Source organism: Garra rufa, unplaced genomic scaffold (assembly GCF_049309525.1).
Source record: "Garra rufa unplaced genomic scaffold, GarRuf1.0 hap1_unplaced_003, whole genome shotgun sequence".
Lineage (NCBI taxonomy): Eukaryota > Metazoa > Chordata > Actinopteri > Cypriniformes > Cyprinidae > Garra > Garra rufa.
In genome coordinates this window covers 8,160,592-8,179,140 of record NW_027394278.1, presented here as the reverse complement: position 1 = coordinate 8,179,140, position 18,549 = coordinate 8,160,592, and the positions used below count along the sequence as shown (strand labels likewise).

Here is an 18,549-nt window from a genome sequence, read left to right as displayed (position 1 = left end):
AAATAGAGCGGTAAAACACGTCTTTCTAAAAGCCAGCATATTATATAAATAGTGAAGAAAAGGCAAAAGCTTACAGCACCTGGTATTCCCAGGCGGTCTCCCATCCAAGTACTAACCAGGCCCGACGCTGCTTTGCTTCCGAGATCAGACGAGATCGGGCGGTCTCAGCGCGGTATGGCCGTAAGCGAGGGCTGCTCCAAAAAGTGGCCTATTTAAAGATCAGCCTTCGTAAAAGCCAGCATATTATATAAATAGTGAAGAAAAGGCAAAAGCTTACAGCACCTGGTATTCCCAGGCGGTCTCCCATCTAAGTACTAACCAGGCCCGACGCTGCTTTGCTTCCGAGATCAGACGAGATCGGGCGCTCTCAGCGCAGTATGGCCGTAAGCGAGTACTGCTCCAAAAAGTGGGCTATTTATAGATCAGCCTCCGTAAAAGCCATCATATTATATAAATAGTGAAGAAAAGGCAAAAGCTTACAGCACCTGGTATTCCCAGGCGGTCTCCCATCCAGAGTTACAAGATTAAAATGGGGTCAGATTTAACTGTGAGAGATGACTAGTGGTTAAAAGAATGAGACATAAAAGAAGATTGGTTTAAATAGATTTGGTTTATATACAAGGTTCACATAAAAGACTTTAAAACAACACGATAAAACTAGGTAAATGCTGTTAAAAGAATACAGTTCATTTGTCCATACCCTAAAAACAGTCCAAGAATCCCAGTGTGTTGATAAGTCCAATGTGAGTGTCCACCATTGTATATACAATCCACAGAAAGTGTAATCCAAAGTTTGCAGGTGGTGAATGGAAAGGTGAGCTCTAAAATTAGCAAACTCCTTAATCCAACAGTTTGGTGACTGTCCTTTGTTTGTCATGCTGCTCTCTTATACAGTTGTACTTCCTGCTTCCTGTCATGTGTCTAGTCACATGGCAGGCCAACCATCCATTTATTTAAGACACACACACACTTAAAATGTTAAGAGCAATAAAATGGCCTAAAAAAACATGTAAAACACTTAACACTCTATAATACATTTAAATGATTGTAATAAATAGAGCGGTAAAACACGTCTTTCTAAAAGCCAGCATATTATATAAATAGTGAAGAAAAGGCAAAAGCTTACAGCACCTGGTATTCCCAGGCGGTCTCCCATCCAGAGTTACAAGATTAAAATGGGGTCAGATTTAACTGTGAGAGATGACTAGTGGTTAAAAGAATGAGACATAAAAGAAGATTGGTTTAAATAGATTTGGTTTATATACAAGGTTCACATAAAAGACTTTAAAACAACACGATAAAACTAGGTAAATGCTGTTAAAAGAATACAGTTCATTTGTCCATACCCTAAAAACAGTCCAAGAATCCCAGTGTGTTGATAAGTCCAATGTGAGTGTCCACCATTGTATATACAATCCACAGAAAGTGTAATCCAAAGTTTGCAGGTGGTGAATGGAAAGGTGAGCTCTAAAATTAGCAAACTCCTTAATCCAACAGTTTGGTGACTGTCCTTTGTTTGTCATGCTGCTCTCTTATACAGTTGTACTTCCTGCTTCCTGTCATGTGTCTAGTCACATGGCAGGCCAACCATCCATTTATTTAAGACACACACACACTTAAAATGTTAAGAGCAATAAAATGGCCTAAAAAAACAAGTAAAACACTTAACACTCTATAATACATTTAAATGATTGTAATAAATAGAGCGGTAAAACACGTCTTTCTAAAAGCCAGCATATTATATAAATAGTGAAGAAAAGGCAAAAGCTTACAGCACCTGGTATTCCCAGGCGGTCTCCCATCCAAGTACTAACCAGGCCCGACGCTGCTTTGCTTCCGAGATCAGACGAGATCGGGCGGTCTCAGCGCAGTATGGCCGTAAGCGAGGGCTGCTCCAAAAAGTGGGCTATTTAAAGATCAGCCTCCGTAAAAGCCAGCATATTATATAAATAGTGAAGAAAAGGCAAAAGCTTACAGCACCTGGTATTCCCAGGCGGTCTCCCATCCAAGTACTAACCAGGCCCGACGCTGCTTTGCTTCCGAGATCAGACGAGATCGGGCGGTCTCAGCGCAGTATGGCCGTAAGCGAGGGCTGCTCCAAAAAGTGGGCTATTTGAAGATCAGCCTCCGTAAAAGCCAGCATATTATATAAATAGTGAAGAAAAGGCAAAAGCTTACAGCACCTGGTATTCCCAGGCGGTCTCCCATCCAGAGTTACAAGATTAAAATGGGGTCAGATTTAACTGTGAGAGATGAGTAGTGGTTAAAAGAATGAGACATAAAAGAAGATTGGTTTAAATAGATTTGGTTTATATACAAGGTTAACATAAAAGACTTTAAAACAACACGATAAAACTAGGTAAATGCTGTTAAAAGAATACAGTTCATTTGTCCATACCCTAAAAACAGTCCAAGAATCCTAGTGTGTTGATAAGTCCAATGTGAGTGTCCACCATTGTATATACAATCCACAGAAAGTGTAATCCAAAGTTTGCAGGTGGTGAATGGAAAGGTGAGCTCTAAAATTAGCAAACTCCTTAATCCAACAGTTTGGTGACTGTCCTTTGTTTGTCATGCTGCTCTCTTATACAGTTGTACTTCCTGCTTCCTGTCATGTGTCTAGTCACATGGCAGGCCAACCATCCATTTATTTAAGACACACACACACTTAAAATGTTAAGAGCAATAAAATGGCCTAAAAAAACATGTAAAACACTTAACACTCTATAATACATTTAAATGATTGTAATAAATAGAGCGGTAAAACACGTCTTTCTAAAAGCCAGCATATTATATAAATAGTGAAGAAAAGGCAAAAGCTTACAGCACCTGGTATTCCCAGGCGGTCTCCCATCCAAGTACTAACCAGGCCCGACGCTGCTTTGCTTCCGAGATCAGACGAGATCGGGCGGTCTCAGCGCAGTATGGCCGTAAGCGAGGGCTGCTCCAAAAAGTGGGCTATTTAAAGATCAGCCTCCGTAAAAGCCAGCATATTATATAAATAGTGAAGAAAAGGCAAAAGCTTACAGCACCTGGTATTCCCAGGCGGTCTCCCATCCAGAGTTACAAGATTAAAATGGGGTCAGATTTAACTGTGAGAGATGAGTAGTGGTTAAAAGAATGAGACATAAAAGAAGATTGGTTTAAATAGATTTGGTTTATATACAAGGTTAACATAAAAGACTTTAAAACAACACGATAAAACTAGGTAAATGCTGTTAAAAGAATACAGTTCATTTGTCCATACCCTAAAAACAGTCCAAGAATCCTAGTGTGTTGATAAGTCAAATGTGAGTGTCCACCATTGTATATACAATCCACAAAAAGTGTAATCCAAAGTTTGCAGGTGGTGAATGGAAAGGTGAGCTCTAAAATTAGCAAACTCCTTAATCCAACAGTTTGGTGACTGTCCTTTGTTTGTCATGCTGCTCTCTTATACAGTTGTACTTCCTGCTTCCTGTCATGTGTCTAGTCACATGGCAGGCCAACCATCCATTTATTTAAGACACACACACACTTAAAATGTTAAGAGCAATAAAATGGCCTAAAAAAACATGTAAAACACTTAACACTCTATAATACATTTAAATGATTGTAATAAATAGAGCGGTAAAACACGTCTTTCTAAAAGCCAGCATATTATATAAATAGTGAAGAAAAGGCAAAAGCTTACAGCACCTGGTATTCCCAGGCGGTCTCCCATCCAAGTACTAACCAGGCCCGACGCTGCTTTGCTTCCGAGATCAGACGAGATTGGGCGGTCTCAGCGCGGTATGGCCGTAAGCGAGGGCTGCTCCAAAAAGTGGCCTATTTAAAGATCAGCCTCCGTAAAAGCCAGCATATTATATAAATAGTGAAGAAAAGGCAAAAGCTTACAGCACCTGGTATTCCCAGGCGGTCTCCCATCCAGAGTTACAAGATTAAAATGGGGTCAGATTTAACTGTGAGAGATGAGTAGTGGTTAAAAGAATGAGACATAAAAGAAGATTGGTTTAAATAGATTTGGTTTATATACAAGGTTAACATAAAAGACTTTAAAACAACACGATAAAACTAGGTAAATGCTGTTAAAAGAATACAGTTCATTTGTCCATACCCTAAAAACAGTCCAAGAATCCTAGTGTGTTGATAAGTCCAATGTGAGTGTCCACCATTGTATATACAATCCACAGAAAGTGTAATCCAAAGTTTGCAGGTGGTGAATGGAAAGGTGAGCTCTAAAATTAGCAAACTCCTTAATCCAACAGTTTGGTGACTGTCCTTTGTTTGTCATGCTGCTCTCTTATACAGTTGTACTTCCTGCTTCCTGTCATGTGTCTAGTCACATGGCAGGCCAACCATCCATTTATTTAAGACACACACACACTTAAAATGTTAAGAGCAATAAAATGGCCTAAAAAAACATGTAAAACACTTAACACTCTATAATACATTTAAATGATTGTAATAAATAGAGCGGTAAAACACGTCTTTCTAAAAGCCAGCATATTATATAAATAGTGAAGAAAAGGCAAAAGCTTACAGCACCTGGTATTCCCAGGCGGTCTCCCATCCAAGTACTAACCAGGCCCGACGCTGCTTTGCTTCCGAGATCAGACGAGATAGGGCGGTCTCAGCGCGGTATGGCCGTAAGTGAGGGCTGCTCCAAAAAGTGGGCTATTTAAAGATCAGCCTCCGTAAAAGCCAGCATATTATATAAATAGTGAAGAAAAGGCAAAAGCTTACAGCACCTGGTATTCCCAGGCGGTCTCCCATCTAAGTACTAACCAGGCCCGACGCTGCTTTGCTTCCGAGATCAGACGAGATCGGGCGCACTCAGCGCAGTATGGCCGTAAGCGAAGACTGCTCCAAAAAGTGGGTTATTTATAGATCAGCCTCCGTAAAAGCCATCATATTATATAAATAGTGAAGAAAAGGCAAAAGCTTACAGCACCAGGTATTCCCAGGCGGTCTCCCATCCAGAGTTACAACATTAAAATGGGGTCAGAATTAACTGTGAGAGATGACTAGTGGTTAAAAGAATGAGACATAAAAGAAGATTGGTTTAAATAGATTTGGTTTTTATACAAGGTTCACATAAAAGACTTTAAAACAACACGATAAAACTAGGTAAATGCTGTTAAAAGAATACAGTTCATTTGTCCATACCCTAAAAACAGTCCAAGAATCCCAGTGTGTTGATAAGTCCAATGTGAGTGTCCACCATTGTATATACAATCCACAGAAAGTGTAATCCAAAGTTTGCAGGTGGTGAATGGAAAGGTGAGCTCTAAAATTAGCAAACTCCTTAATCCAACAGTTTGGTGACTGTCCTTTGTTTGTCATACTGCTCTCTTATACAGTTGTACTTCCTGCTTCCTGTCATGTGTCTAGTCACATGGCAGGCCAACCATCCATTTATTTAAGACACACACACACTTAAAATGTTAAGAGCAATAAAATGGCCTAAAAAAACATGTAAAACACTTAACACTCTATAATACATTTAAATGATTGTAATAAATAGAGCGGTAAAACACGTCTTTCTAAAAGCCAGCATATTATATAAATAGTGAAGAAAAGGCAAAAGCTTACAGCACCTGGTATTCCCAGGCGGTCTCCCATCCAAGTACTAACCAGGCCCGACGCTGCTTTGCTTCCGAGATCAGACGAGATCGGGCGGTCTCAGCGCGGTATGGCCGTAAGCGAGGGCTGCTCCAAAAAGTGGCCTATTTAAAGATCAGCCTCCGTAAAAGCCAGCATATTATATAAATAGTGAAGAAAAGGCAAAAGCTTACAGCACCTGGTATTCCCAGGCGGTCTCCCATCCAGAGTTACAAGATTAAAATGGGGTCAGATTTAACTGTGAGAGATGAGTAGTGGTTAAAAGAATGAGACATAAAAGAAGATTCGTTTAAATAGATTTGGTTTATATACAAGGTTAACATAAAAGACTTTAAAACAACACGATAAAACTAGGTAAATGCTGTTAAAAGAATACAGTTCATTTGTCCATACCCTAAAAACAGTCCAAGAATCCTAGTGTGTTGATAAGTCCAATGTGAGTGTCCACCATTGTATATACAATCCACAGAAAGTGTAATCCAAAGTTTGCAGGTGGTGAATGGAAAGGTGAGCTCTAAAATTAGCAAACTCCTTAATCCAACAGTTTGGTGACTGTCCTTTGTTTGTCATGCTGCTCTCTTATACAGTTGTACTTCCTGCTTCCTGTCATGTGTCTAGTCACATGGCAGGCCAACCATCCATTTATTTAAGACACACACACACTTAAAATGTTAAGAGCAATAAAATGGCCTAAAAAAACATGTAAAACACTTAACACTCTATAATACATTTAAATGATTGTAATAAATAGAGCGGTAAAACACGTCTTTCTAAAAGCCAGCATATTATATAAATAGTGAAGAAAAGGCAAAAGCTTACAGCACCTGGTATTCCCAGGCGGTCTCCCATCCAAGTACTAACCAGGCCCGACGCTGCTTTGCTTCCGAGATCAGACGAGATAGGGCGGTCTCAGCGCGGTATGGCCGTAAGTGAGGGCTGCTCCAAAAAGTGGGCTATTTAAAGATCAGCCTCCGTAAAAGCCAGCATATTATATAAATAGTGAAGAAAAGGCAAAAGCTTACAGCACCTGGTATTCCCAGGCGGTCTCCCATCTAAGTACTAACCAGGCCCGACGCTGCTTTGCTTCCGAGATCAGACGAGATCGGGCGCACTCAGCGCAGTATGGCCGTAAGCGAAGACTGCTCCAAAAAGTGGGTTATTTATAGATCAGCCTCCGTAAAAGCCATCATATTATATAAATAGTGAAGAAAAGGCAAAAGCTTACAGCACCAGGTATTCCCAGGCGGTCTCCCATCCAGAGTTACAACATTAAAATGGGGTCAGAATTAACTGTGAGAGATGACTAGTGGTTAAAAGAATGAGACATAAAAGAAGATTGGTTTAAATAGATTTGGTTTTTATACAAGGTTCACATAAAAGACTTTAAAACAACACGATAAAACTAGGTAAATGCTGTTAAAAGAATACAGTTCATTTGTCCATACCCTAAAAACAGTCCAAGAATCCCAGTGTGTTGATAAGTCCAATGTGAGTGTCCACCATTGTATATACAATCCACAGAAAGTGTAATCCAAAGTTTGCAGGTGGTGAATGGAAAGGTGAGCTCTAAAATTAGCAAACTCCTTAATCCAACAGTTTGGTGACTGTCCTTTGTTTGTCATACTGCTCTCTTATACAGTTGTACTTCCTGCTTCCTGTCATGTGTCTAGTCACATGGCAGGCCAACCATCCATTTATTTAAGACACACACACACTTAAAATGTTAAGAGCAATAAAATGGCCTAAAAAAACATGTAAAACACTTAACACTCTATAATACATTTAAATGATTGTAATAAATAGAGCGGTAAAACACGTCTTTCTAAAAGCCAGCATATTATATAAATAGTGAAGAAAAGGCAAAAGCTTACAGCACCTGGTATTCCCAGGCGGTCTCCCATCCAAGTACTAACCAGGCCCGACGCTGCTTTGCTTCCGAGATCAGACGAGATCGGGCGGTCTCAGCGCGGTATGGCCGTAAGCGAGGGCTGCTCCAAAAAGTGGCCTATTTAAAGATCAGCCTCCGTAAAAGCCAGCATATTATATAAATAGTGAAGAAAAGGCAAAAGCTTACAGCACCTGGTATTCCCAGGCGGTCTCCCATCTAAGTACTAACCAGGCCCGACGCTGCTTTGCTTCCGAGATCAGACGAGATCGGGCGCTCTCAGCGCAGTATGGCCGTAAGCGAGTACTGCTCCAAAAAGTGGGCTATTTATAGATCAGCCTCCGTAAAAGCCATCATATTATATAAATAGTGAAGAAAAGGCAAAAGCTTACAGCACCTGGTATTCCCAGGCGGTCTCCCATCCAGAGTTACAAGATTAAAATGGGGTCAGATTTAACTGTGAGAGATGACTAGTGGTTAAAAGAATGAGACATAAAAGAAGATTGGTTTAAATAGATTTGGTTTATATACAAGGTTAACATAAAAGACTTTAAAACAACACGATAAAACTAGGTAAATGCTGTTAAAAGAATACAGTTCATTTGTCCATACCCTAAAAACAGTCCAAGAATCCTAGTGTGTTGATAAGTCAAATGTGAGTGTCCACCATTGTATATACAATCCACAAAAAGTGTAATCCAAAGTTTGCAGGTGGTGAATGGAAAGGTGAGCTCTAAAATTAGCAAACTCCTTAATCCAACAGTTTGGTGACTGTCCTTTGTTTGTCATGCTGCTCTCTTATACAGTTGTACTTCCTGCTTCCTGTCATGTGTCTAGTCACATGGCAGGCCAACCATCCATTTATTTAAGACACACACACACTTAAAATGTTAAGAGCAATAAAATGGCCTAAAAAAACATGTAAAACACTTAACACTCTATAATACATTTAAATGATTGTAATAAATAGAGCGGTAAAACACGTCTTTCTAAAAGCCAGCATATTATATAAATAGTGAAGAAAAGGCAAAAGCTTACAGCACCTGGTATTCCCAGGCGGTCTCCCATCCAAGTACTAACCAGGTCCGACGCTGCTTTGCTTCCGAGATCAGACGAGATTGGGCGGTCTCAGCGCGGTATGGCCGTAAGCGAGGGCTGCTCCAAAAAGTGGCCTATTTAAAGATCAGCCTCCGTAAAAGCCAGCATATTATATAAATAGTGAAGAAAAGGCAAAAGCTTACAGCACCTGGTATTCCCAGGCGGTCTCCCATCCAGAGTTACAAGATTAAAATGGGGTCAGATTTAACTGTGAGAGATGAGTAGTGGTTAAAAGAATGAGACATAAAAGAAGATTGGTTTAAATAGATTTGGTTTATATACAAGGTTAACATAAAAGACTTTAAAACAACACGATAAAACTAGGTAAATGCTGTTAAAAGAATACAGTTCATTTGTCCATACCCTAAAAACAGTCCAAGAATCCTAGTGTGTTGATAAGTCCAATGTGAGTGTCCACCATTGTATATACAATCCACAGAAAGTGTAATCCAAAGTTTGCAGGTGGTGAATGGAAAGGTGAGCTCTAAAATTAGCAAACTCCTTAATCCAACAGTTTGGTGACTGTCCTTTGTTTGTCATGCTGCTCTCTTATACAGTTGTACTTCCTGCTTCCTGTCATGTGTCTAGTCACATGGCAGGCCAACCATCCATTTATTTAAGACACACACACACTTAAAATGTTAAGAGCAATAAAATGGCCTAAAAAAACATGTAAAACACTTAACACTCTATAATACATTTAAATGATTGTAATAAATAGAGCGGTAAAACACGTCTTTCTAAAAGCCAGCATATTATATAAATAGTGAAGAAAAGGCAAAAGCTTACAGCACCTGGTATTCCCAGGCGGTCTCCCATCCAAGTACTAACCAGGCCCGACGCTGCTTTGCTTCCGAGATCAGACGAGATAGGGCGGTCTCAGCGCGGTATGGCCGTAAGTGAGGGCTGCTCCAAAAAGTGGGCTATTTAAAGATCAGCCTCCGTAAAAGCCAGCATATTATATAAATAGTGAAGAAAAGGCAAAAGCTTACAGCACCTGGTATTCCCAGGCGGTCTCCCATCTAAGTACTAACCAGGCCCGACGCTGCTTTGCTTCCGAGATCAGACGAGATCGGGCGCACTCAGCGCAGTATGGCCGTAAGCGAAGACTGCTCCAAAAAGTGGGTTATTTATAGATCAGCCTCCGTAAAAGCCATCATATTATATAAATAGTGAAGAAAAGGCAAAAGCTTACAGCACCAGGTATTCCCAGGCGGTCTCCCATCCAGAGTTACAACATTAAAATGGGGTCAGAATTAACTGTGAGAGATGACTAGTGGTTAAAAGAATAAGACATAAAAGAAGATTGGTTTAAATAGATTTGGTTTTTATACAAGGTTCACATAAAAGACTTTAAAACAACACGATAAAACTAGGTAAATGCTGTTAAAAGAATACAGTTCATTTGTCCATACCCTAAAAACAGTCCAAGAATCCCAGTGTGTTGATAAGTCCAATGTGAGTGTCCACCATTGTATATACAATCCACAGAAAGTGTAATCCAAAGTTTGCAGGTGGTGAATGGAAAGGTGAGCTCTAAAATTAGCAACTCCTTAATCCAACAGTTTGGTGACTTTTTTTGTCATGCTGCTCTCTTATACAGTTGTACTTCCTGCTTCCTGTCATGTGTCTAGTCACATGGCAGGCCAACCATCCATTTATTAAAGACACACACACACTTAAAATGTTAAGAGCAATAAAATGGCCTAAAAAAACATGTAAAACACTTAACACTCTATAATACATTTAAATGATTGTAATAAATAGAGCGGTAAAACACGTCTTTCTAAAAGCCAGCATATTATATAAATAGTGAAGAAAAGGCAAAAGCTTACAGCACCTGGTATTCCCAGGCGGTCTCCCATCCAAGTACTAACCAGGCCCGACGCTGCTTTGCTTCCGAGATCAGACGAGATCGGGCGGTCTCAGCGCAGTATGGCCGTAAGCGAGGGCTGCTCCAAAAAGTGGGCTATTTAAAGATCAGCCTCCGTAAAAGCCAGCATATTATATAAATAGTGAAGAAAAGGCAAAAGCTTACAGCACCTGGTATTCCCAGGCGGTCTCCCATCTAAGTACTAACCAGGCCCGACGCTGCTTTGCTTCCGAGATCAGACGAGATCGGGCGCTCTCAGCGCAGTATGGCCGTAAGCGAGTACTGCTCCAAAAAGTGGGCTATTTATAGATCAGCCTCCGTAAAAGCCATCATATTATATAAATAGTGAAGAAAAGGCAAAAGCTTACAGCACCTGGTATTCCCAGGCGGTCTCCCATCCAGAGTTACAAGATTAAAATGGGGTCAGATTTAACTGTGAGAGATGACTAGTGGTTAAAAGAATGAGACATAAAAGAAGATTGGTTTAAATAGATTTGGTTTATATACAAGGTTCACATAAAAAGACTTTAAAACAACACGATAAAACTAGGTAAATGCTGTTAAAAGAATACAGTTCATTTGTCCATACCCTAAAAACAGTCCAAGAATCCCAGTGTGTTGATAAGTCCAATGTGAGTGTCCACCATTGTATATACAATCCACAGAAAGTGTAATCCAAAGTTTGCAGGTGGTGAATGGAAAGGTGAGCTCTAAAATTAGCAAACTCCTTAATCCAACAGTTTGGTGACTGTCCTTTGTATGTCATGCTGCTCCCTTATACAGTTGTACTTCCTGCTTCCTGTCATGTGTCTAGTCACATGGCAGGCCAACCATCCATTTATTTAAGACACACACACACTTAAAATGTTAAGAGCAATAAAATGGCCTAAAAAAACATGTAAAACACTTAACACTCTATAATACATTTAAATGATTGTAATAAATAGAGCGGTAAAACACGTCTTTCTAAAAGCCAGCATATTATATAAATAGTGAAGAAAAGGCAAAAGCTTACAGCACCTGGTATTCCCAGGCGGTCTCCCATCCAGAGTTACAAGATTAAAATGGGGTCAGATTTAACTGTGAGAGATGACTAGTGGTTAAAAGAATGAGACATAAAAGAAGATTGGTTTAAATAGATTTGGTTTATATACAAGGTTCACATAAAAGACTTTAAAACAACACGATAAAACTAGGTAAATGCTGTTAAAAGAATACAGTTCATTTGTCCATACCCTAAAAACAGTCCAAGAATCCCAGTGTGTTGATAAGTCCAATGTGAGTGTCCACCATTGTATATACAATCCACAGAAAGTGTAATCCAAAGTTTGCAGGTGGTGAATGGAAAGGTGAGCTCTAAAATTAGCAACTCCTTAATCCAACAGTTTGGTGACTTTTTTTGTCATGCTGCTCTCTTATACAGTTGTACTTCCTGCTTCCTGTCATGTGTCTAGTCACATGGCAGGCCAACCATCCATTTATTAAAGACACACACACACACTTAAAATGTTAAGAGTAATAAAATGGCCTAAAAAACATGTAAAACACTTAACACTCTATAATACATTTAAATGATTGTAATAAATAGAGCGGTAAAACACGTCTTTCTAAAAGCCAGCATATTATATAAATAGTGAAGAAAAGGCAAAAGCTTACAGCACCTGGTATTCCCAGGCGGTCTCCCATCCAAGTACTAACCAGGCCCGACGCTGCTTTGCTTCCGAGATCAGACGAGATCGGGCGGTCTCAGCGCAGTATGGCCGTAAGCGAGGACTGCTCCAAAAAGTGGGCTATTTAAAGATCAGCCTCCGTAAAAGCCAGCATATTATATAAATAGTGAAGAAAAGGCAAAAGCTTACAGCACCTGGTATTCCCAGGCGGTCTCCCATCCAGAGTTACTAGATTAAAATGGGGTCAGATTTAACTGTGAGAGATGACTAGTGGTTAAAAGAATGAGACATAAAAGAAGATTGGTTTAAATAGATTTGGTTTATATACAAGGTTCACATAAAAGACTTTAAAACAACACGATAAAACTAGGTAAATGCTGTTAAAAGAATACAGTTCATTTGTCCATACCCTAAAAACAGTCCAAGAATCCTAGTGTGTTGATAAGTCCAATGTGAGTGTCCACCATTGTATATACAATCCACAGAAAGTGTAATCCAAAGTTTGCAGGTGGTGAATGGAAAGGTGAGCTCTAAAATTAGCAAACTCCTTAATCCAACAGTTTGGTGACTGTCCTTTGTTTGTCATACTGCTCTCTTATACAGTTGTACTTCCTGCTTCCTGTCATGTGTCTAGTCACATGGCAGGCCAACCATCCATTTATTTAAGACACACACACACTTAAAATGTTAAGAGCAATAAAATGGCCTAAAAAAACATGTAAAACACTTAACACTCTATAATACATTTAAATGATTGTAATAAATAGAGCGGTAAAACACGTCTTTCTAAAAGCCAGCATATTATATAAATAGTGAAGAAAAGGCAAAAGCTTACAGCACCTGGTATTCCCAGGCGGTCTCCCATCCAAGTACTAACCAGGCCCGACGCTGCTTTGCTTCCGAGATCAGACGAGATCGGGCGGTCTCAGCGCGGTATGGCCGTAAGCGAGGGCTGCTCCAAAAAGTGGCCTATTTAAAGATCAGCCTCCGTAAAAGCCAGCATATTATATAAATAGTGAAGAAAAGGCAAAAGCTTACAGCACCTGGTATTCCCAGGCGGTCTCCCATCTAAGTACTAACCAGGCCCGACGCTGCTTTGCTTCCGAGATCAGACGAGATCGGGCGCTCTCAGCGCAGTATGGCCGTAAGCGAGTACTGCTCCAAAAAGTGGGCTATTTATAGATCAGCCTCCGTAAAAGCCATCATATTATATAAATAGTGAAGAAAAGGCAAAAGCTTACAGCACCTGGTATTCCCAGGCGGTCTCCCATCCAGAGTTACAAGATTAAAATGGGGTCAGATTTAACTGTGAGAGATGACTAGTGGTTAAAAGAATGAGACATAAAAGAAGATTGGTTTAAATAGATTTGGTTTATATACAAGGTTCACATAAAAGACTTTAAAACAACACGATAAAACTAGGTAAATGCTGTTAAAAGAATACAGTTCATTTGTCCATACCCTAAAAACAGTCCAAGAATCCCAGTGTGTTGATAAGTCCAATGTGAGTGTCCACCATTGTATATACAATCCACAGAAAGTGTAATCCAAAGTTTGCAGGTGGTGAATGGAAAGGTGAGCTCTAAAATTAGCAAACTCCTTAATCCAACAGTTTGGTGACTGTCCTTTGTTTGTCATGCTGCTCTCTTATACAGTTGTACTTCCTGCTTCCTGTCATGTGTCTAGTCACATGGCAGGCCAACCATCCATTTATTTAAGACACACACACACTTAAAATGTTAAGAGCAATAAAATGGCCTAAAAAAACATGTAAAACACTTAACACTCTATAATACATTTAAATGATTGTAATAAATAGAGCGGTAAAACACGTCTTTCTAAAAGCCAGCATATTATATAAATAGTGAAGAAAAGGCAAAAGCTTACAGCACCTGGTATTCCCAGGCGGTCTCCCATCCAAGTACTAACCAGGCCCGACGCTGCTTTGCTTCCGAGATCAGACGAGATCGGGCGGTCTCAGCGCAGTATGGCCGTAAGCGAGGGCTGCTCCAAAAAGTGGGCTATTTAAAGATCAGCCTCCGTAAAAGCCAGCATATTATATAAATAGTGAAGAAAAGGCAAAAGCTTACAGCACCTGGTATTCCCAGGCGGTCTCCCATCCAGAGTTACAAGATTAAAATGGGGTCAGATTTAACTGTGAGAGATGAGTAGTGGTTAAAAGAATGAGACATAAAAGAAGATTGGTTTAAATAGATTTGGTTTATATACAAGGTTAACATAAAAGACTTTAAAACAACACGATAAAACTAGGTAAATGCTGTTAAAAGAATACAGTTCATTTGTCCATACCCTAAAAACAGTCCAAGAATCCTAGTGTGTTGATAAGTCAAATGTGAGTGTCCACCATTGTATATACAATCCACAAAAAGTGTAATCCAAAGTTTGCAGGTGGTGAATGGAAAGGTGAGCTCTAAAATTAGCAAACTCCTTAATCCAACAGTTTGGTGACTGTCCTTTGTTTGTCATGCTGCTCTCTTATACAGTTGTACTTCCTGCTTCCTGTCATGTGTCTAGTCACATGGCAGGCCAACCATCCATTTATTTAAGACACACACACACTTAAAATGTTAAGAGCAATAAAATGGCCTAAAAAAACATGTAAAACACTTAACACTCTATAATACATTTAAATGATTGTAATAAATAGAGCGGTAAAACACGTCTTTCTAAAAGCCAGCATATTATATAAATAGTGAAGAAAAGGCAAAAGCTTACAGCACCTGGTATTCCCAGGCGGTCTCCCATCCAAGTACTAACCAGGCCCGACGCTGCTTTGCTTCCGAGATCAGACGAGATTGGGCGGTCTCAGCGCGGTATGGCCGTAAGCGAGGGCTGCTCCAAAAAGTGGCCTATTTAAAGATCAGCCTCCGTAAAAGCCAGCATATTATATAAATAGTGAAGAAAAGGCAAAAGCTTACAGCACCTGGTATTCCCAGGCGGTCTCCCATCCAGAGTTACAAGATTAAAATGGGGTCAGATTTAACTGTGAGAGATGAGTAGTGGTTAAAAGAATGAGACATAAAAGAAGATTGGTTTAAATAGATTTGGTTTATATACAAGGTTAACATAAAAGACTTTAAAACAACACGATAAAACTAGGTAAATGCTGTTAAAAGAATACAGTTCATTTGTCCATACCCTAAAAACAGTCCAAGAATCCTAGTGTGTTGATAAGTCCAATGTGAGTGTCCACCATTGTATATACAATCCACAGAAAGTGTAATCCAAAGTTTGCAGGTGGTGAATGGAAAGGTGAGCTCTAAAATTAGCAAACTCCTTAATCCAACAGTTTGGTGACTGTCCTTTGTTTGTCATGCTGCTCTCTTATACAGTTGTACTTCCTGCTTCCTGTCATGTGTCTAGTCACATGGCAGGCCAACCATCCATTTATTTAAGACACACACACACTTAAAATGTTAAGAGCAATAAAATGGCCTAAAAAAACATGTAAAATACTTAACACTCTATAATACATTTAAATGATTGTAATAAATAGAGCGGTAAAACACGTCTTTCTAAAAGCCAGCATATTATATAAATAGTGAAGAAAAGGCAAAAGCTTACAGCACCTGGTATTCCCAGGCGGTCTCCCATCCAAGTACTAACCAGGCCCGACGCTGCTTTGCTTCCGAGATCAGACGAGATAGGGCGGTCTCAGCGCGGTATGGCCGTAAGTGAGGGCTGCTCCAAAAAGTGGGCTATTTAAAGATCAGCCTCCGTAAAAGCCAGCATATTATATAAATAGTGAAGAAAAGGCAAAAGCTTACAGCACCTGGTATTCCCAGGCGGTCTCCCATCTAAGTACTAACCAGGCCCGACGCTGCTTTGCTTCCGAGATCAGACGAGATCGGGCGCACTCAGCGCAGTATGGCCGTAAGCGAAGACTGCTCCAAAAAGTGGGTTATTTATAGATCAGCCTCCGTAAAAGCCATCATATTATATAAATAGTGAAGAAAAGGCAAAAGCTTACAGCACCAGGTATTCCCAGGCGGTCTCCCATCCAGAGTTACAACATTAAAATGGGGTCAGAATTAACTGTGAGAGATGACTAGTGGTTAAAAGAATGAGACATAAAAGAAGATTGGTTTAAATAGATTTGGTTTTTATACAAGGTTCACATAAAAGACTTTAAAACAACACGATAAAACTAGGTAAATGCTGTTAAAAGAATACAGTTCATTTGTCCATACCCTAAAAACAGTCCAAGAATCCCAGTGTGTTGATAAGTCCAATGTGAGTGTCCACCATTGTATATACAATCCACAGAAAGTGTAATCCAAAGTTTGCAGGTGGTGAATGGAAAGGTGAGCTCTAAAATTAGCAAACTCCTTAATCCAACAGTTTGGTGACTGTCCTTTGTTTGTCATACTGCTCTCTTATACAGTTGTACTTCCTGCTTCCTGTCATGTGTCTAGTCACATGGCAGGCCAACCATCCATTTATTTAAGACACACACACACTTAAAATGTTAAGAGCAATAAAATGGCCTAAAAAAACATGTAAAACACTTAACACTCTATAATACATTTAAATGATTGTAATAAATAGAGCGGTAAAACACGTCTTTCTAAAAGCCAGCATATTATATAAATAGTGAAGAAAAGGCAAAAGCTTACAGCACCTGGTATTCCCAGGCGGTCTCCCATCCAAGTACTAACCAGGCCCGACGCTGCTTTGCTTCCGAGATCAGACGAGATCGGGCGGTCTCAGCGCGGTATGGCCGTAAGCGAGGGCTGCTCCAAAAAGTGGCCTATTTAAAGATCAGCCTCCGTAAAAGCCAGCATATTATATAAATAGTGAAGAAAAGGCAAAAGCTTACAGCACCTGGTATTCCCAGGCGGTCTCCCATCTAAGTACTAACCAGGCCCGACGCTGCTTTGCTTCCGAGATCAGACGAGATCGGGCGCTCTCAGCGCAGTATGGCCGTAAGCGAGTACTGCTCCAAAAAGTGGGCTATTTATAGATCAGCCTCCGTAAAAGCCATCATATTATATAAATAGTGAAGAAAAGGCAAAAGCTTACAGCACCTGGTATTCCCAGGCGGTCTCCCATCCAGAGTTACAAGATTAAAATGGGGTCAGATTTAACTGTGAGAGATGACTAGTGGTTAAAAGAATGAGACATAAAAGAAGATTGGTTTAAATAGATTTGGTTTATATACAAGGTTCACATAAAAGACTTTAAAACAACACGATAAAACTAGGTAAATGCTGTTAAAAGAATACAGTTCATTTGTCCATACCCTAAAAACAGTCCAAGAATCCCAGTGTGTTGATAAGTCCAATGTGAGTGTCCACCATTGTATATACAATCCACAGAAAGTGTAATCCAAAGTTTGCAGGTGGTGAATGGAAAGGTGAGCTCTAAAATTAGCAAACTCCTTAATCCAACAGTTTGGTGACTGTCCTTTGTTTGTCATGCTGCTCTCTTATACAGTTGTACTTCCTGCTTCCTGTCATGTGTCTAGTCACATGGCAGGCCAACCATCCATTTATTTAAGACACACACACACTTAAAATGTTAAGAGCAATAAAATGGCCTAAAAAAACATGTAAAACACTTAACACTCTATAATACATTTAAATGATTGTAATAAATAGAGCGGTAAAACACGTCTTTCTAAAAGCCAGCATATTATATAAATAGTGAAGAAAAGGCAAAAGCTTACAGCACCTGGTATTCCCAGGCGGTCTCCCATCCAAGTACTAACCAGGCCCGACGCTGCTTTGCTTCCGAGATCAGACGAGATTGGGCGGTCTCAGCGCGGTATGGCCGTAAGCGAGGGCTGCTCCAAAAAGTGGCCTATTTAAAGATCAGCCTCCGTAAAAGCCAGCATATTATATAAATAGTGAAGAAAAGGCAAAAGCTTACAGCACCTGGTATTCCCAGGCGGTCTCCCATCCAGAGTTACAAGATTAAAATGGGGTCAGATTTAACTGTGAGAGATGAGTAGTGGTTAAAAGAATGAGACATAAAAGAAGATTGGTTTAAATAGATTTGGTTTATATACAAGGTTAACATAAAAGACTTTAAAACAACACGATAAAACTAGGTAAATGCTGTTAAAAGAATACAGTTCATTTGTCCATACCCTAAAAACAGTCCAAGAATCCTAGTGTGTTGATAAGTCCAATGTGAGTGTCCACCATTGTATATACAATCCACAGAAAGTGTAATCCAAAGTTTGCAGGTGGTGAATGGAAAGGTGAGCTCTAAAATTAGCAAACTCCTTAATCCAACAGTTTGGTGACTGTCCTTTGTTTGTCATGCTGCTCTCTTATACAGTTGTACTTCCTGCTTCCTGTCATGTGTCTAGTCACATGGCAGGCCAACCATCCATTTATTTAAGACACACACACACTTAAAATGTTAAGAGCAATAAAATGGCCTAAAAAAAC

The 18,549-nt window shown here is 39.9% G+C and overlaps 28 non-coding genes across 28 annotated transcripts; all 28 read right to left on the bottom strand.

Annotated features, from left to right (window-relative positions):
- Window positions 1–67: 67 nt before the first annotated feature.
- Window positions 68–186, bottom strand: LOC141311702 (5S ribosomal RNA). The gene has a single exon (XR_012349161.1). It is a non-coding gene; the product is annotated as a 5S ribosomal RNA (ribosomal RNA).
- Window positions 187–270: 84 nt separating this feature from the next.
- On the bottom strand, window positions 271–389 carry LOC141309910 (5S ribosomal RNA). The gene has a single exon (XR_012347458.1). It is a non-coding gene; the product is annotated as a 5S ribosomal RNA (ribosomal RNA).
- Window positions 390–1,765: 1,376 nt separating this feature from the next.
- Window positions 1,766–1,884, bottom strand: LOC141310213 (5S ribosomal RNA). Its single transcript, XR_012347759.1, has one exon. It is a non-coding gene; the product is annotated as a 5S ribosomal RNA (ribosomal RNA).
- Window positions 1,885–1,968: 84 nt separating this feature from the next.
- Window positions 1,969–2,087, bottom strand: LOC141310212 (5S ribosomal RNA). Its single transcript, XR_012347758.1, has one exon. It is a non-coding gene; the product is annotated as a 5S ribosomal RNA (ribosomal RNA).
- A 730-nt stretch (window positions 2,088–2,817) lies between these two features.
- LOC141310211 (5S ribosomal RNA) lies at window positions 2,818–2,936 on the bottom strand. The gene has a single exon (XR_012347757.1). It is a non-coding gene; the product is annotated as a 5S ribosomal RNA (ribosomal RNA).
- A 730-nt stretch (window positions 2,937–3,666) lies between these two features.
- LOC141310312 (5S ribosomal RNA) lies at window positions 3,667–3,785 on the bottom strand. Its single transcript, XR_012347857.1, has one exon. It is a non-coding gene; the product is annotated as a 5S ribosomal RNA (ribosomal RNA).
- Window positions 3,786–4,515: 730 nt separating this feature from the next.
- LOC141310427 (5S ribosomal RNA) lies at window positions 4,516–4,634 on the bottom strand. The gene has a single exon (XR_012347970.1). It is a non-coding gene; the product is annotated as a 5S ribosomal RNA (ribosomal RNA).
- An 84-nt stretch (window positions 4,635–4,718) lies between these two features.
- Window positions 4,719–4,837, bottom strand: LOC141309979 (5S ribosomal RNA). Its single transcript, XR_012347526.1, has one exon. It is a non-coding gene; the product is annotated as a 5S ribosomal RNA (ribosomal RNA).
- A 730-nt stretch (window positions 4,838–5,567) lies between these two features.
- On the bottom strand, window positions 5,568–5,686 carry LOC141311701 (5S ribosomal RNA). Its single transcript, XR_012349160.1, has one exon. It is a non-coding gene; the product is annotated as a 5S ribosomal RNA (ribosomal RNA).
- Window positions 5,687–6,416: 730 nt separating this feature from the next.
- On the bottom strand, window positions 6,417–6,535 carry LOC141310426 (5S ribosomal RNA). The gene has a single exon (XR_012347969.1). It is a non-coding gene; the product is annotated as a 5S ribosomal RNA (ribosomal RNA).
- Window positions 6,536–6,619: 84 nt separating this feature from the next.
- On the bottom strand, window positions 6,620–6,738 carry LOC141309978 (5S ribosomal RNA). Its single transcript, XR_012347525.1, has one exon. It is a non-coding gene; the product is annotated as a 5S ribosomal RNA (ribosomal RNA).
- Window positions 6,739–7,468: 730 nt separating this feature from the next.
- Window positions 7,469–7,587, bottom strand: LOC141311700 (5S ribosomal RNA). Its single transcript, XR_012349159.1, has one exon. It is a non-coding gene; the product is annotated as a 5S ribosomal RNA (ribosomal RNA).
- An 84-nt stretch (window positions 7,588–7,671) lies between these two features.
- Window positions 7,672–7,790, bottom strand: LOC141309909 (5S ribosomal RNA). Its single transcript, XR_012347456.1, has one exon. It is a non-coding gene; the product is annotated as a 5S ribosomal RNA (ribosomal RNA).
- Window positions 7,791–8,520: 730 nt separating this feature from the next.
- LOC141310365 (5S ribosomal RNA) lies at window positions 8,521–8,639 on the bottom strand. Its single transcript, XR_012347910.1, has one exon. It is a non-coding gene; the product is annotated as a 5S ribosomal RNA (ribosomal RNA).
- Window positions 8,640–9,369: 730 nt separating this feature from the next.
- On the bottom strand, window positions 9,370–9,488 carry LOC141310423 (5S ribosomal RNA). The gene has a single exon (XR_012347968.1). It is a non-coding gene; the product is annotated as a 5S ribosomal RNA (ribosomal RNA).
- Window positions 9,489–9,572: 84 nt separating this feature from the next.
- LOC141309977 (5S ribosomal RNA) lies at window positions 9,573–9,691 on the bottom strand. The gene has a single exon (XR_012347524.1). It is a non-coding gene; the product is annotated as a 5S ribosomal RNA (ribosomal RNA).
- A 724-nt stretch (window positions 9,692–10,415) lies between these two features.
- Window positions 10,416–10,534, bottom strand: LOC141310210 (5S ribosomal RNA). Its single transcript, XR_012347756.1, has one exon. It is a non-coding gene; the product is annotated as a 5S ribosomal RNA (ribosomal RNA).
- An 84-nt stretch (window positions 10,535–10,618) lies between these two features.
- Window positions 10,619–10,737, bottom strand: LOC141309908 (5S ribosomal RNA). Its single transcript, XR_012347455.1, has one exon. It is a non-coding gene; the product is annotated as a 5S ribosomal RNA (ribosomal RNA).
- A 1,372-nt stretch (window positions 10,738–12,109) lies between these two features.
- LOC141310209 (5S ribosomal RNA) lies at window positions 12,110–12,228 on the bottom strand. The gene has a single exon (XR_012347755.1). It is a non-coding gene; the product is annotated as a 5S ribosomal RNA (ribosomal RNA).
- Window positions 12,229–12,958: 730 nt separating this feature from the next.
- On the bottom strand, window positions 12,959–13,077 carry LOC141311698 (5S ribosomal RNA). Its single transcript, XR_012349157.1, has one exon. It is a non-coding gene; the product is annotated as a 5S ribosomal RNA (ribosomal RNA).
- An 84-nt stretch (window positions 13,078–13,161) lies between these two features.
- Window positions 13,162–13,280, bottom strand: LOC141309907 (5S ribosomal RNA). The gene has a single exon (XR_012347454.1). It is a non-coding gene; the product is annotated as a 5S ribosomal RNA (ribosomal RNA).
- A 730-nt stretch (window positions 13,281–14,010) lies between these two features.
- On the bottom strand, window positions 14,011–14,129 carry LOC141310207 (5S ribosomal RNA). Its single transcript, XR_012347752.1, has one exon. It is a non-coding gene; the product is annotated as a 5S ribosomal RNA (ribosomal RNA).
- Window positions 14,130–14,859: 730 nt separating this feature from the next.
- On the bottom strand, window positions 14,860–14,978 carry LOC141310311 (5S ribosomal RNA). Its single transcript, XR_012347856.1, has one exon. It is a non-coding gene; the product is annotated as a 5S ribosomal RNA (ribosomal RNA).
- Window positions 14,979–15,708: 730 nt separating this feature from the next.
- On the bottom strand, window positions 15,709–15,827 carry LOC141310422 (5S ribosomal RNA). Its single transcript, XR_012347967.1, has one exon. It is a non-coding gene; the product is annotated as a 5S ribosomal RNA (ribosomal RNA).
- An 84-nt stretch (window positions 15,828–15,911) lies between these two features.
- LOC141309976 (5S ribosomal RNA) lies at window positions 15,912–16,030 on the bottom strand. Its single transcript, XR_012347522.1, has one exon. It is a non-coding gene; the product is annotated as a 5S ribosomal RNA (ribosomal RNA).
- A 730-nt stretch (window positions 16,031–16,760) lies between these two features.
- LOC141311696 (5S ribosomal RNA) lies at window positions 16,761–16,879 on the bottom strand. Its single transcript, XR_012349156.1, has one exon. It is a non-coding gene; the product is annotated as a 5S ribosomal RNA (ribosomal RNA).
- Window positions 16,880–16,963: 84 nt separating this feature from the next.
- Window positions 16,964–17,082, bottom strand: LOC141309906 (5S ribosomal RNA). Its single transcript, XR_012347453.1, has one exon. It is a non-coding gene; the product is annotated as a 5S ribosomal RNA (ribosomal RNA).
- A 730-nt stretch (window positions 17,083–17,812) lies between these two features.
- Window positions 17,813–17,931, bottom strand: LOC141310310 (5S ribosomal RNA). The gene has a single exon (XR_012347855.1). It is a non-coding gene; the product is annotated as a 5S ribosomal RNA (ribosomal RNA).
- Between the last annotated feature and the right edge of the window lie 618 nt (window positions 17,932–18,549).